The sequence below is a fragment of the Panthera leo genome, chromosome D3 (assembly GCF_018350215.1).
Source record: "Panthera leo isolate Ple1 chromosome D3, P.leo_Ple1_pat1.1, whole genome shotgun sequence".
NCBI classification, from domain to species: Eukaryota; Metazoa; Chordata; class Mammalia; order Carnivora; family Felidae; genus Panthera; species Panthera leo.
Genome location: NC_056690.1, coordinates 13,983,265 through 13,999,696, shown reverse-complemented (window position 1 = coordinate 13,999,696; position 16,432 = coordinate 13,983,265).

Genomic DNA, 16,432 nt, shown 5'->3' with positions numbered 1-16,432 from the left:
CTGATTCTCTGTACGGCCTGACTGAGGAGGCCCATGGATTGGAGCAGAAGCTTTGCACAGAGGGCAGGAGAAATGCCTCGTTCCTTCAATAAATGCCCATGAAGTTCCTGCCATCCGCTTGGCCTTGACACTGGGGTCTCAGTGATTGTCAGGCTGTCCCTGCCTGTCTCGGGTCAGGTTCTCTAGAAGTAGAGCCTGAGACATGACATCCTGCGCACGTGGGTTCTGGAAGGAGAGCTTTCTAGAAAGAGTGAGTGAGGAAAGCAGGAGAGGGCAGAAGGCGCTTAGAAAGGCTGGGATCTCAGCTGGTTCCCGCAAGGGATTCTAGAGCATGACTTGTGCCGCAGAGTTGATCCCGCCTCCCCTTGCCCGCCAGTCGCTGGTTCCAGCTGGGGTCAGCTGGGGTGAGGGGTGTCATAACCCCCCCGGCAAGTGAGTTTTCCTACGTAAGGCAACGCTCCAGAAAAAAGGTCAGCGGCTGCCGAGCGGGCACATTGGCCTGGCCAAGGGGACCCAGACGAGGCATCAGACTGGTCTAGCTTGCTGCCCCTGAGTCGTTCCTGGCCCAGCGTAGGAGCTGAGGATGATACAGAGGGCGTGTTGCCCCAGTGGAGAAGACAGAAGCCGAGGGAGCCCCGGACAGGGTGCCGGACCCAGTGTGGGCAGTCAGGCAAATGCAGCAGCGAAGAATTTGGGGCCTGGGTTCAACTCCTAGGACTGCCGCCTGCCGGCTTGTGACCTCAGGCCGGTCACTTCACTGCTGGAGCCCGCGTTTGCTCGGCTTTGGGATGTGGGGTTTATGTGCGAATCGCACAGCCCCGTTCCAGCACGTGGTGACCTACTGGGACCTGGCAGGGGGCGGTGCTGGCGTGCAGAGGGCGGGTGGGATTGCAGGGCACCCGCCTTCCCGAGGAACCCCATCCTTTCCCACAAACTCCGGAGGCACCTTGGGGGCCGTGGGAGATGAGCCAGAAACAGCTCCCAGTGGCAGGTCCCGGATATCACCAGCGCTTTGGGTCCCTCAGGAGGCGGCGAAGGCAGGACGCGCGTGGTTGGAGCAGAGTCGGCTCCGGAGGGGCCCGGGGCTTGACTGAGCGCTGGAGAGGGCAGGGCACTGGCACTGGCCCAGGGGCAGGCCGCCTTCTTCTCCCCATGCCGACTCCAGAGTCCAGAGCCCTGGGCTGAGCAGACCATGTCCCTCCGTAGGGCTCATTCATCCGTTCATTCATTCAACTGGCACTTCTTGAACACCCACTAAGCGCCACGCTCCGACGATGCATTCATGAACAAGGCAGAAAGGATCCCTGCAGGGGCGCCCAGGTGGCTCCGTCAGCTAAGCCTCCGACTTCGGCTCAGGTCATGATCTCACAGTTCGTGGGGTCAGGCTCTGTGCTGACACCTCAGAGCCCGGAGCCGGCTTCGGATTCCGTGCTTCCCTCTCTTTCTCTCTGCCCCTCCCCTGCTCGCACTCTGTCTCTTTCTCTCTCAAAAATATATAAACATTTAAAAAAAATTTTAAAAAAATACACAACAAAGACAGGATCATGAAGCTCGTGAAGCTCAAAGCTCACAGTGGGGTTCACCAAATGCCAAGGACAGGGGACAGAGAGAGGGACATTGCCCGGGAGACGACAGCATTGAGCGGTTTCTGGGCACCAAGGGGCAGAGCCTGGGGGCGGGACTGTGAGGACGTGGGGCTCCGCTCGGGGAGTGGACGGGGCATAAGGCTCTACTTCCGAGCCGTGTTCAGCTGGGCAGAGGGGACGTGGGGCTCCAGCGGGGACTGTGTCCTTTGAAGAACGTGGGGTGTGTCTGAGGGCGTGTGCGTGTGTCTGTGTGTGACTATGTATCTGCATCGTGTGTCCACGTCTGTACCTGTGAACAAACGTGCGCACCTGTGAGTGTGTGCGTCAATGTCTACACCTGTGACCACATGCGTGTACCTGTGCGTCAGTGCGTTTTCATCAAAATCTGGATCTTTGGGGCTAGACAGAGTCTTGAAGCTTATTCAGTACAACCTTCCCCCCGGCCCCACTGCGCAAATAACAATCCTCCCTCCGTGTGCCCCACACGTTCCCATTCACTGTTCCCCGAGGCCCTCCCAGCAGCCCCGCGAAGATGGCTTCATCCCATTCCACAGGTGGGGAAACTGAGGCTGGGGGGCCCAGCGTGAGATGGCAGTGCCTCTAAGTCACAGGACCTGGTCTTTGGCCAGATGTCAGCTCTGACCACTCATTGCTGTGTCTCCTCAAACCCAAGAGCTTATGCACATCATGAGACGCCTATTCAAAGCCCACGTGCATTCATTATATTATTTCTTTTCTCCTTTGATTCTATCACTTTCTTTTTTTATCCGATGTCTCCCCGGGGTTCCACTTCCCTTCCACTTCACGAAGAATAAATGAGACTGTAACTTTACCATCCCTCGCCCCACCCCCCTCCCCCCTTGCCAAATGCATTTTGAAAAATCACTTTTCCATTAAGAGGGAACTTCTCATAAAAATGTTTAAATCGAAGTAGAGTTCGTTATTCAAGAAAATATGGTTAGGAAAAAAAAATTGGTTTGCAATGCTCCCCATGATTCCCCGAGAACAGTGCATTATAAAGAGACACTTAATGCTTACAAAGAAAAACAAACGATCTCAAATAAGACCAAATATTTTCACAGAGTCAAGCCCCAAAGCAGAAAAAATAAATTTAGTCTTAAGCAAGTTGGCAGTTACTGTTAGCCAGCAATTCCCACAGATTCGGGGGAATCTCTCTCTCTCTCTCTCTCTCTCTCTCTCTCTCTCTGCCTTCCCATCCCTCACTGGCTCCTGACTATGTCTTCCACTCTGCCTTGCTGCTGTCACTCTTGCAACAATAATGGCAGCCCTTCATGTTGTCACTGACACCCTCCGTATCCTTGACCTCATTGGTCCTCCCACCTGCTCCGTGAAGTGGGCAAGGCTGGGATGATCCTTTGTCCTCATTAACATATTGGGAGCCCGAGGCTCAGGGAGACATTACAACTTGCCCCTGGTCACACAGAGCTGGGCCTTACCCCCACGGTGTGTTTTCCAGTCCAGAATGTTCCTCCCCAAGGCATCACAGAGCCTCCCGTGTCTCCTTCCCAGGCTCCACACCTTTATGTCAAATTTCCTTCTATCTTCTTGACTGGGATATGAGATATGGAGACAGGAACATCAGGAGAGGGTATTTATTTTTTATTGTTTTTAATGTTTATTTATTTTGAGAGAGAGAGTGCGCAAGCAGGGAAGGGGCAAACGGAGAGGGAGAAAGAGAATCCCAAGCAAGCTCCACGCTGTCGGCACAGAGCCTGATGCGGGGCTCGAGCTCATGAACTGTGAGATCATGACCTGAGCCAAAACCAGAGCCAGGTGCGTAAGTGACTGAGCCACCCAGGCTCCCCGGGAGAGGGTATTTTTATACCTTTAGATACCTCTTCCCCAAGCCCCATGAAGTAAGGGTAATAGTAGTATTCTCAGGAGTAGTATTCTCATTTATCAGGCCCTGACCAGTGTTTAGGCGCTGGTGTGAGCCCCTAAAACACCCCGGCCTTACCTACCATTGCTGGAAACTGGCACAAGCTAGTTGAAGAATATTAAATTGACCTGGTAGCTGGTGTGGAGGGCCTGTCCATGGTGACCAGCAGGGTACCGGGATGAGGCTAAGCTTTCGGAATATTAACTCTAAGTGGGCGATAGTTTTTGAGCCAGGGGGATGGTCTGCAAAATGGTATGTGGCTCTGTGTCTTTCAAACATAGAATACTTTTTTTTTAACTTTTTTAATGTTTATTTTTGAGAGAGAGAGAGAGAGAGACAGAATCCAAAGCAGGTTCCAGGCTCCGAGCTGTCAACACAGAGCGATGTGGGGCTCGAACCCACGAACTTTGAGATCATGACCTGAGCCAAAGTCGGACGCTTAACCAACTGAGCCACCCTGGCGCCCTAAACATAGAATACTTTTAAAGGGCACGTGTTCTCTCAGATGCTTCCCTCTCAACATTACCATAAAATATTTTTCTTATGATGCCGCTTAGAAGATGCTGCTTCATCACCCTAATAATGCAATGACACCAAAACAAATCCACAAATTAAATGTGATCACAATTGCAAAACAAATCCAATTTGAATTCAAAGCCTGTATGCAATGGGCAGAGTGAGGTTTTGCTCACCACGTGAGCATAGGACAGGCCGCCCAGAGGGCTTTTTGAATATCCCCCTACCCGGGTCTGGAGTGGGTTCTCCACTGACTCAATTTTCTGCCATTTCTCCCCCCGCCACCCCCCTGCCCCATACACTGCTATGGAGCCTCTGTTTGTACAGCGTGGCATTCTGGCCTCATTTCTGCATTACATCCACAGCCTTTCCTTATTATTGTGCTGGGATTAAAGCAGGGCAGCTCAGCCCAGTGGCCATCATACCAGAACAGTCACTGGAACCACATGGCAATCCTCAGCGATAAGATGGTTATCAGGGAATCCGGGAAAAGCCGATGATCATGTCCTACAAATGGCCACACAGTTACAACTCTTATAACACAAGCATAGTGGTACGTGACCCCACCCCCACCCCAGAGGACCCCAATTTCAGGCACTCAGGTGCAGGTGCATCTAGCAGTCACAGGGTAGCATGCATCAAAGTTGGGGGCCTAATTAGGAGGCTATGGTGGCATTAAGGTGTCATACCAGGATGACTCCGAAGGCTAACACAGGAAGGCAGATTTGAACAATGAGCTAACGGAAGGTGGGCGGGATGTGAGCCGTGATGGTGATGCCCAGGGAACTGGCACGGGTTCCCTGAGCTTTCCAGAGCCCTAGGGAGCCACGAGGGATGAGGAAGGAATCAGCAGGCAGCTGGGCAAGGGCAAACCTCAGCTGGGTTGTTTCCAAGCACGCTGGGATCCTGGGCTTGGCTGCATTTGATTGGTCTGATCCTTGATTTCTTTATCGGTTACATGCAAACAAGACTTTCCTTTATACCCGGCAGCATAGGGGAGCACTTAAGGGCGCAAGCTGGGGAGTCCTGCGGACCAGTCTGAATTCTACCCTATGACTTACCACCTATGGGGCTTCAGGCTAGTCCATAAATATGGCTGGGGATGTGTAACCCGGACCGTAAAAGGGAAATCGCATTCGTACCTTCCTACAGCTATTGTCATGGTTGATCTCAATAATATTTGCGAAGGGCTCGGGACGGCGTCTGGACCCCGTGAGCTCAGAAGAGTATAGCTGCTGATGTTTTTACCACGATTGTACCATTGTGCTGTCACCAGAATGCCTTCACGCACCTGTTACCCACCTCTCCGTTGGTCTGGGTCCTAGCTTCTCTCAACATATGGATCCTGCTGTCTCCAAAACTTTATCAAACCCGCCCCCTCCCCCCCCACCCACCCACCACGTCCAAGCTGTTCTTTCACTAAAGCAGGTTCTCAACCTATTTCATGCCATACACCCTTTGGCAGTCTGGTGAAGCCTACAGAGAGCCCTTCTCAGAGGAAATGTCTTTTAGTGCAAAACAAAACAAAATCAAAAAACAAAAAACGCACAGGATTGCCAAGGAACCAATTACAGTAAAACCTTGGATCGCGAGTAACTTGTGCTGCAAATGTTCTGCAAAGCGAGCAAACATTTCTAATAAATTTTAAATTTTTTTATTTTTTTAAGTTTATTTATTTGAGGGAGAGAGAGTGAGCAGGGGAGGGAGAGAGAGAGAGAGAGAGAGAGAGAGAGAGAGAGAGAGAATCCCAAGCAGGCACCAGCCACACTGTCAGCACAGAGCCTGATACGGGGGCCCGAACCCGTGAACCATGAGACCATGACCTGAGCTGAAGCCAAGAGTTGGACGCTTAACAGACTGAGCCACTCAGGCTCCCCTCTATAAATTTTAACTTGATAAGTGAGCGATGTCTCTCAATCCGAGTTGTCTGTAATGCCAAACATCACATGATCACAACTGAGCCAATGGTTCTTGAAATTCGCTTTGATATACAAGTGCTTTGGGTTACAAGCATGTTCCCAGAACGAATTCTGTTCGCAACCCAAGGTTTTATTGTATATTGAAATACCGTTGTCAAAAACGTACGTTAAAGAAACAAATGTGATATGTGCTTCTCCGTTGAATCGTTAACAAGAGAAGCTGTGAGTCCAACAAAGACTCTTATTCTGAAGTAGTGATGAGTGTAAGTATCTCGAGATGATCTGCAACGATTCTAAGGTGACAGGAAATCCAATGATTTTCATTGGTGATAAAGTCACAGGTCTGGTAAGACCACTGTGGCTTTTTGTCTATGTTTGTAATGAAAGCAAGTGCTGAATTTCAGTTAGGGGACAGTAAAATTAGGATGGGATTATTTTTCCCACGCAAGTTCATAGCCTCCCTGAATTGTCTCCATAGACCCCCTTGCTCCAAATCCAGCCGTGTTAACTGTCTGTGCCAATGCATTTGGCTTTTGACCGCTGAGTTTGTTAAGCTGTGACTTACCTCTATTCAAATGTTCAAAATATTTTATCCAAGCACATGCGTATGGCTAAAAAATAATTAAGTAGGGGCGCCTGGGTGGCTCAGTCAGGTAAGCGTCTGACTTCAGCTCAGGTCATGGGCTCATGGTTCGTGGGTTCAAGCCCCGCATGGGGCTCTGTGCTGACACTTCAGAGCCTGGAGCCTGCTTCGGATTCTGTGTCTCCCTCTCTCTCTGCCCCTCCCTCACTTGCACTCTGTCTCTGTCTCTCAAAATAAATAAACATTAAAAGAAATAATTGAGTAAAAGAGAAAGCCTTACATTAAGAAGCAGATGTCCACCCCACCCCCTCCTACTGAATCTGCTTCCCAGGAGTGACTGTTCTTACGTTTCCTGGCTGTCCCCTCTGTGGTTAACTACAAATCTCTGAAAACTGTGCTTACGTTTGATATTTACTGGTTTACAGACCTTAGACCTTATCTATGGACATTTCCCACCCTGTCCTCCTAATATAGGTGTGCCATTATTTTTAGGTTCACACTAGTCACTTTGGCAACTTTAAGAAATGCCTTCACTCTCTTACTTCTTATTCCATCAACTATAGGCAGTGTATCTTGACTCCACACTACTTCAGATGAGATGCTGGTGTTCTGCCTTCCTTTTGCCTCCCCTTTTCCCTGCATTGGCATCATTGATAACCCACTCTCTTTAATATTAGGTCCTGCAAGGATCTGGTTTGATTTCTCCTGTATCCCGGCACAGTACATGGGACACAGTGGGGGGGGGGGCAGTAAGTCTGTGTCCTGTGCGCTGCCTCTCGGCTGTCTTATGTACCCCCTAACCTGGTTGCCTGCTTGGGCAATGAGCCCCCAGCCAATGCCATGACCAGGGAATGGAGCAGGACTAATGCTAGGCAAGCTTCTCCCTCCCAATTGGCCAAAGGACATCATTGCCCATAATTATGCACTACAGGAATCCTCTCCTGGTCTTGGGTCTGAATTTCTCACTAGAGCTTCAAGGAAGCTTCTTCAGGGAGAATATTAATGACTGTCTGAATCATTAGCATCCCTCCTGCCAGCATCACTAGATTTTCAGCCAGGCAGAAAATGGCTTTGGGAAAGGAGACAGCAAGACCAAATTTCAGAAGGAAGAAGCCTTTTCAGGATCGTTTTCAAGTATGACAACTTGCCTCCCACATAGTGTTCCTGTTCAAGAAGGGAATCTATTTCCTGTGAGAAAGACCTTTCTAGAGCCTGCTTTCTTCACTCAGGCCTCTCTAACATGCATCCAAGGCTTCCCAGTCTCTTGGGACAAAGTCCAAACTCAAACTCAGCCTGAGGCTGTGGACTCCAGCCAGCCCTCTCATTCCTTCCAGCTTCACTACCTATGATCTGGCCAGACGGAGCCCCTCACAGTTCCCCAGGCCAGCACTTTCTCTTGCCTTGCCTGTGCACATGTGGTTCCTTCTGCCTGGAAGGCCCTTGTCCCCACACAGCGACCCCTCCTGGGCTTTCCTGCCTCAGCTGAGATGTCACCTCTGCCAACAAGTTTGTCTGATCCTCCCAGGTCTTGTGCTCTCCCACAGCCCCTCTATGCATCCCTATCGTAACTCATATCCTACCGAATCAAGATTGCCTATTTGCTTGTTTGCCTCCCCCTCTAGAATATAAATCCCTTGAAGGTGGAATCCATATGTCATTTACTGTCAGGTCACAACAGTGCCTAGCAGAGTGCCTGTAAGGTAGAAAGTGTCCACTGCATATGTTTGTGATAGGCTATGGGTGGATAGATGTTCTAATAGATGTGCAAATGGGTAGATGAATAGATAGATGGATGGAGGAATAGATGGACAGAGAGATGAATATTTGGATGGATATCTGGATGGATGGAAGGATGGATGGATGGATGGATGGATGGATGGATGGATGGATATATGGATGGATGGATGGATGGATGGATGGATGGATGGATGGATATATGGATGGATGGATGGATGGATGGATGGATGGATGGATGGATATATGGATGGATGGACGGATGGATGGATGGATGGATGGATATATGGATGGATGGATATTTGGATGGATGGATGGATGGATGGATGGATGGATGGATGGATATATGGATGGATATATGGATGGATGGATGGACGGATGGATGGATGGATGGATGAATATATGGATGGATGGATATTTGGATGGATGGATGGATGGATGGATGGATGGATGGATGGATATATGGATGGATGGATATATGGATGGATGGATGGATGGATGGATGAATGGATGGATGGATGGATATATGGATGGATGGATATTTAGATGGATGGATGGATGGATGGATGGATGGATGGATGGATATATGGTTGGATGGATGGATGGATGGATGGATGAATGGATATGCAGGTGAGTGAAAAGGTTAGTGGTTGGAATGGTAGACATTAGATGACCTTTTGGTCCCTGATAAAGGTGTATATAATAAGAAATGCCACAGGGAACAAACTTCACATTTCTGTCATCCTACACTCTGTCATTGATGGAGATATCAAAGCATGTGCCCTATTGATTGACCCTATTTCATGTAGCCCTGAGTTTAAGTTCATGTTCCAACTTTCCCCAGCTCTTCCAGTAACACATGAGGGATATTTCATTCAAAAATGTCTCTTGGGGCGCCTGGGTGGCTCCGTCGACTGGGCGTCCAACTTCAGCTCGGGTCACGATTTCGCGGTTCGTGAGTTCGAGCCCCGCGTCAGGCTCTGTGCTGACAGCTCAGAGCCTGGACCTTGCTTCAGATTCTGTGTCTCCCTCTCTCTGCCCCTCCCCTGCTCATGCTCTGTCTCTCTCAAAAATAAACAAACAAAAATTTTTTAAAAAAGTCTCTCACCCTGGGATGCCTGTAAGCATCCAACTCTTGACATTGGTTCAATTGGTGATCTCGCAGTTGTGGGATCAAGCCCCACGTGGGGCTCCCCAGTGGGCATGGAACCTGCTTGGAATTCTCCAGTAGGAGAATAGGACATAGATGGAGAAAGAAGTGAGGGTGTCCCTAATAGGAGAAGGCACAAGAAAAAGGTAATACTCTCTCATGTGAAATAGGTGCTATTAGCTTCACTGTAGAAATGTAGAAAGTGAGGCACAGAGGGGTTCACAGAATAATTCAAGGTCACGTAGCTGATAAGTGGCAGAGGCAGAATTCTCCCTGCTTCCAGGACCCAGGCTTTTAACAACTGCATGGCCTCTGGCACGGCATGCCGCGAGCACGAGAGAGGGACCGAGAGTGGTCTAAGCCAGGTGCCGGGTACTTTCTGGAGAAGAGGTGGACGCTTCACTCAGGGCTGTGGATTCTCTGTGGACCTGAAGGAAAGTCGTTCACAGAATTGGAGAGGGGCTGTCCCGTGGTCCCTGATACGTCAGTGGTAAACTCCGTGGGGTGAAGCTCGAGCTGAGATCTGACCAGGGGCAGGGCATGCACTTCCCGGCTAGGGTACCTTGCTCCGTTTCCCAGAGGGAGCTCAGTGCCGATGATGGAGCCCAGCTTGGCATCAGAGAGGCCTGTGCCAGCCGTGGGACAGGCAAGAAACCAAGGCCAGTGTCTATCCCCCAGTTTGAGCACCTGGAACCTCTGTTTCCTCAACTGGAAAGTGAGAATGATAGGGTCTACTTTACCCAGTTGTTAGTACAGGGATGATGTATGTCAGCCTGGCACATAGTAGGGCTTGGTAAATAAATGGTGGGTCCCTTCTCCTGTCCCTTAGGCACAAGCAACCTGCTCAGACCATTTCCAGAGATGATCCCTTGGGAGACATAGAACCCCTTTGAGAATCTGATAACAGCCAGAAACTTTCTCGAAGGAAAAAAAAATGTATCTGCACCTCGAATTGGGTATACCTTTTTAAGAGGTTTGCACACCAGTGCAGATGCAAGGTCGGACCTTCTGGTCTTAGGGCCAAGGTGTAAGTCATATAATTGCTCACATTAGCATTTTGGTGATTTTGGATTTTGGAAACCCAAGGGACCACAGATGATCCAGTTTGAAAGTCTCTCTACGGATAAGCAAGAAAATGCTCTAAAGGGTCTGTGAATTGATAAAAACAACCACCACCACCATTGCTTGGACATTTTCCATGTTCTGAGCATTGCACATAGCCTCTGATATGTATTAGCATTTCTTTTTTTTAAGTTTATTTATTTTGAGAGAGAGAGAGAGAGAGAGAGAGAGAGAGAGAGAGAGAATCCTAAGCCGGCTCTGGGAGCACAGAGCTCGGAGCCCCATGCAGGGCTTGATCTCATGGCTCTGAGATCATGACCTGAGCCGAACGCAGGAGTCGGGACACTTAACTGACCCAGCCACCCAGGCGCCCTGCATTAGCATTTTCTAAACAAACAAAGCCATCTCAGCTATGATCCCCATTTTCCGGATGAAGACACTGAGGCTCAAAGATGTGGTGTTACTCACCGGGGATCATTCAGGAAGTGGCAGAGCCAGGATTTGAATCTGAGTCCGTTTACTTCTGATAGTTGTGTGTCTAATGAGAGAGGATTAACGTGACTGAAGACCACTTGTGGCTCATAAAGATCAATGTAGTGGGACAGTGCCCTTGTAGGACCCGAGCTCACGGGGCTAGATCGGAAGCAGAGTGAATGCGGTGCGAACCCCCACTCCTCTAGTAAGACCTCAGGGGTGGCCAAAATGAGCTTCCCTGAAGTGGGCTGTGCTCCCTGCCTTGGGACACGCTGTGTGGACCGCACACTGACCTGAGGCTCCCTAAGCCCATTGCTGCCAAAGCTCTCGGAGGTTCCCAGGCCGGCAATACATGGCCTGCTTTTTTAGCAGGGGCAGAGAACAGCGGACAACATTTTAGTGACAGCACAAGGACACCCTTGAATCATTCCTCGAATTCTGAGACTGGCTGGTAACAGGAGAAAGCCATCGGAAATCGGTTGTCCAGGGTCCTCGACTCCTGGGAGGGATGCGGGAGTGGCTTTTTCTCCCCCGTGACTTTGACGGGCCGAGAGGCGCCAGCTGACAGCCTGATGGCGGTGTCCTCCCACACGCAAGGCTGAAAGACACCCCAAAGTGGGCGGCTTCAGCCCCTGAATGGGCTCAGCCACCATCCACGGTGGCTGCGACTGAACGACCAGATCGTGTCAGAGCCGTGGCCGGTGGACGCGTTGTCTCCCTCTGTCACCTCCACCCACGAGATGTGGGAGATGCATCACAGCAGAAAGGAAGAAAGAGGCTGCCTGGAGGAAAGAGACTGTTCCAAGTCTCAGCCTTGTCAGGGCTGGAAGTGCTGGGGGCCACCAAGCATATATTGACACTTCTGGGTGCCATGGCCCCACTTTTGAAATGTGAGGGGCCGTATCTCTTTTGGGATTGGGCTGTGGGCTATTGACCGTCTTGAAGATGAGATATATTAGGGCTGCCACGGACTGGGAGGCATAAACCACATAATTCTACCATCTCACAGTTCCGGAGGCTGGAAGTCCAAGATCAAGGTGCTGGCAAGGGGCCGTCCTTCCAAGGGCTGTGGGAAAGAATCTTCCCCCCACCCCTTTCCTGGTTCTGGTGGCCTCGGGTGTTCCTGGACTTAGAAGCGGCTAAGGCCCTAACTTTCCTGTGCATCATCTTTCTCTGTGTATGACTCGCTCTTCGTATGTGCTCTGTTTTAAGGACACCAGTCATATCGAACTGACCCCCACACCCCAGTTGGACCTCTTAACTAATTACATCTGCAATGATTTTATTTCCAAATAAAGTCACATTATCAGTTACAGGGGTGAGGACTTCAGTGCCTGAATCAGAGGCCGGGGGGGGGCACAATTCAGCCCACGAGACGGGACTGCATCGCAACTTAGCAAGAATGGTTTGAAAGTAGTGATCCCTTCTGTAAGTGGTCAACGGAGAAGAGGAGGAGGAGGAAGAAAATGGCAGGAGGAGAAGGGAGAGGGCACGTGGTTACGAATGAATGTCCCAAACCCAAGTGTAAAGGACACACGCCTGTCACCAAAACTGGGTTGTGGTTCTTCCCCTCCCTACCTCCCCCCCACTCCTCCTCCCCTCCCTCGTACTCTCCCTTGTCCAAATAAGTGAAGAGTACGGTACCTGGGCATTTTGAGACTGATTCCCATAGACGAAAGAAGACACCCCTACAGACAAGCGGATTGAGTGGCCAAGGACAGGCGGGCAAGCTGTTGGGGGTTTGGAAAAGAAACAGTGTTCAATGCATTTTGCCTTTTTAAGCGAGAGGATTCAGAAACTTCCCCCAACTTTGCACTCTCATACTTTAGAATCCCTAGAGGGTCAGCTCATAAACTTGAGCGTACATCTGACCCACCCAAGGACCAGGCTTAAAAAAGAAAAAGGAGATTCCCAGACCCCACTTCCCGAGATGCTAACCAGGGCTGGCTCTGCGAGTTGTGGGGCCCAGAAATTAATGAGCATTTCAAGATGGCGGCAGAGAATCTCAGCAGAAGCCTGGGGCCCTTCTGAGTGTGAGGTTCTGTGTGGCTGTCCAGGTTTCTCGGCCATGAGTCTGACTCAGAAAGGCTGGGGTGGGGCCCTGGAATCTGCATTTTACCAGGTCCTTGTGTGATTGTGGTGCCAGTGGCTGCAGACCATCCTCAGAGACACCTGGCCCCGAGCAGGAGCCACAGGAGATTCTGGACATGCAGATTTGGGCCGCAGCTGCCTGACCGTCCCACTCCTCACCAATCTCTTAAAGATGGTCTGGAAAGATGTCAGAGCAACTTTCAGAGTCCTGAAGGGCTGCCTTGTGGAAGAAGGTCCCTGCTTCCACACTCCCTGGCAGCAGTTGGAGAAGAGGTAACCTCTAGGGCTTGGCCGCCCTGCCTGTCCCACCTCTGGAAAGGACTTTGGCAGAGTCCAAAGGACAAATGTGTGGGTCCTGGGCTCTCAGCCCCTCGTGACTCTCAGCCCCGACCCAGTTTGTGGGTGGCTTTGGCGGAGCCTCACCCCAAAGGGATGTTGGGGAGTCTGGGCTTGACTGTGCAATGTGACTAACTTCCCTGGGCTAGACAGAAGGCAACAGCTGGAACCCCCCACGAAGTCAGGGCGAGCAGCGTTTCAGTGGCAGGTGGCCTCCCCAGCACCATGTTTAAGGGACCCACACCAGAGAGCTCCAAAGAGAATGCTCCCTGGGATTTCAAGAGAAGCAGTGCCTGAGACAGGGTCTGACATTGCCTTTGCCTCCTCTCGCTAAGCCTGGGACTGGGGTCAGCTCTACCCCAGCGCCCGGCATGTTGAGGGGGTGAATAATCAGTTCACATGCAACACGAAAGAATAACGAAAAAGTAAAGGCGGACGCTCATGTGATCTTAACCTTCCAGTGCTAAAAGTAGCCAGCGTGTCCTCACCTCGTGCCAAAAGATGAGGGGTTTTTCTCAGGTCTATGACCCCTGGGATCCTGCAGTCCAGTCGGTGATTTTAGATTCTGTGGGAAAATACTACGTTCTGTAGAATGAGGCAGTGTCATCAGTACTGAGGGGTCAGGAAGGGAGAGGGAAGGTGGTTGTGAACTGGACCCATCGTTGGGGGGGGGGGATCGTCAGTGGGGGGTGGGAGGAGTGGGTTCCTGTGGAAGGTGGGGGTCGATTTGGGCACCTCCAGCCACAACCCACTCCAGTAGTGAATCTATGGGGTTCGGTATCGAGTTGGATGCTTTTCATTCCCCTCCCTATCTTTACCTCTTGCTGAGGGTTAAACAGAGTCCCCCAAAAAAGATATATCCAAATCGTAGCTCCCCCATACCTGTGAATGGGACCTTATTTGGAAATAGGGTCTTTGCCAATGTGATCACGTTAAGGACTTCTGGATGAGGTCACCCTGGCTTTAGGGTGGGCCCAAGTCTAATGATGGGGGTCCTTAGTGGAGGAAGGAAGCCAGGGAATACCAAGGATCACCAGCAACATGAGAGGCTGAGAGTACCTAGGACCGCCCCTCCCCCTTTCCCATACAATTGTTGCAACTTCCTGTGACTCTGTAATTATTTCAAAACAGAAGTTTGTTAAAAGAAAAAAATAAGAAAATAAATGTGATCTGCAAGAAAGAAGAAGAAACTAAGAGGCGGGGAACAAATTGTCTTCTAGAAGCTTCGGAGGACATGTGGCCCTGCAGGTACCTTGACTAAGGATTTCCGGCTTCCAGAGCTATAGGACAATAAGTGGCTGTTATTTTAAGCCTTGTTACAGCAGCCACAGGAAACCAGCACAGGTGTAACAGACACAGGCCTGCCTGGCTGGATTTGACACATAGTAAGTGCTCAATAAATACATGTTGGTTTCAGGGAGTTGCTTTTCCTTACACAGACTTTTTTTTTTTTTTAATCTTTTTAATATTTATTTATTTTGTGAGAGAGAGAGAGAGAGAGAGAGAGAGCACCAACGTGTGCAAGCAGGGGAGGGGCAGAGAGAGAGGGAGACAGAATCCGAAGCAGGCTCCAGGCTCCCACCTGTCAGCACAGAGCCTGACACGGGGCTCCAACCCACGAACCGTGAGATGGCGACCTGAGCTGAAGTCCGACGCTTAACCGACAGAGCCACCTGGGTGCCCCCTCCTTACACAGACTTTTAAACTTTCTACCACGGATCTGGAGGTCAGCATAACTCAGACATTCCTCAGGGATGTAGGGCACAAGACTGCATTTGAAAAAGGGGGGTTGTTGTTATATTTGAAAGGCACCTTATCGAATGCGTGGTTGCCCAAAATGTGGTCCACCTGAGAGCTGGTTAGAAATATAGCATCTCGTGATTAGAGTCAACAGGACTGTATTATAAACTTCAAAGTTGCTAAGAGACAAGATCTTGATTGTTCCCACCACAAAAAAGAGATAATAATTATGTGACGTCATAGAGGTGTTGACTAATCGTAGGGCGATATATAAATGCATCGCATCAATGCATTGCGTGCCTTAAACTTACACAGTGTTGCATGTCAATTACAGTTCAATGGTCATAAATAAATAAGAAAGAATCTCAGGCTCTGCCCCAGACGTGCAGAGTCAGAACCAACAGTTCAGCAAGACCCCCCCAGGTGACCCATGTGTACATCAGAATTCAAGAAACCTCAGCCAGGGCACTTTTGCCCCACTCCCAATTCGTGTTTTTTGGTTCTTTTTTTTTTTTTTTTTTTTTAACAGAAGTTACTTTAATTTTTAAGAAGCAGGGCAGATTTCGTATGTTATTAAAAATTGGTGGAAGCAAATCTCATAATAGAGTTGAAAGACAAAACGTATTAAAAATCCCAGTTTACCGTGGTTTTTTTTTTTTTAAATACTTTTTTAAAAAGTTAGGTACGACTTACACCATTTCTGGAAATAAAGATCCATCACCCCTAGAATCTAGAGTCCAGATAAATATACATCGACAGTGTGACATAGGCTGAGTGCAGGGGCCAGAAGCTCTGAGAGGTGGGAGCCTACCTGCGGTAGATCTCTTGCGGACCCCAGGCAGGGGCCCCTGAGGACTCTCCTGCGTGGCTGCTGGGGCCTGGAGCCAGAGTCCCAGAGGGCCAGCTGCACTGGGCGACCGGGCAGCCGCTGGTCCCCACTGCCCACTGGATGCCCACAGAGCGAGGCAAGGTGATAGGGGCTGGGTTCACCACCGGACTCCTCACGCGGCCGCGGCAGGCTGGAGATCAAGGGCGCACCTGGGTGAGAGGCCCAGCCCGTGTGTCTGTGGGCTCGGGCAGGTCCCTGAGGTGTAGACGCCCTACGGCATCCACTGAGGCTGCCGGCGCGGGGCCCGGGGTATGGATGCCCTGTGTATCCACCTCCAGCTGGAGCACGTTCTCACCCTTGGTCACTGCCAGGCAGGGCCGCTGCCTGTCACACAGGGCACGTCACCCACGTGAGGAGTGGGCGCACCATGATCTTCCCGCAGCAAGACGCGCTTCTCCGACACCTGCAGCTGCAGGCAGGAGGGGGTGGCGGGGCCCCCGCCCCCAGCCCCG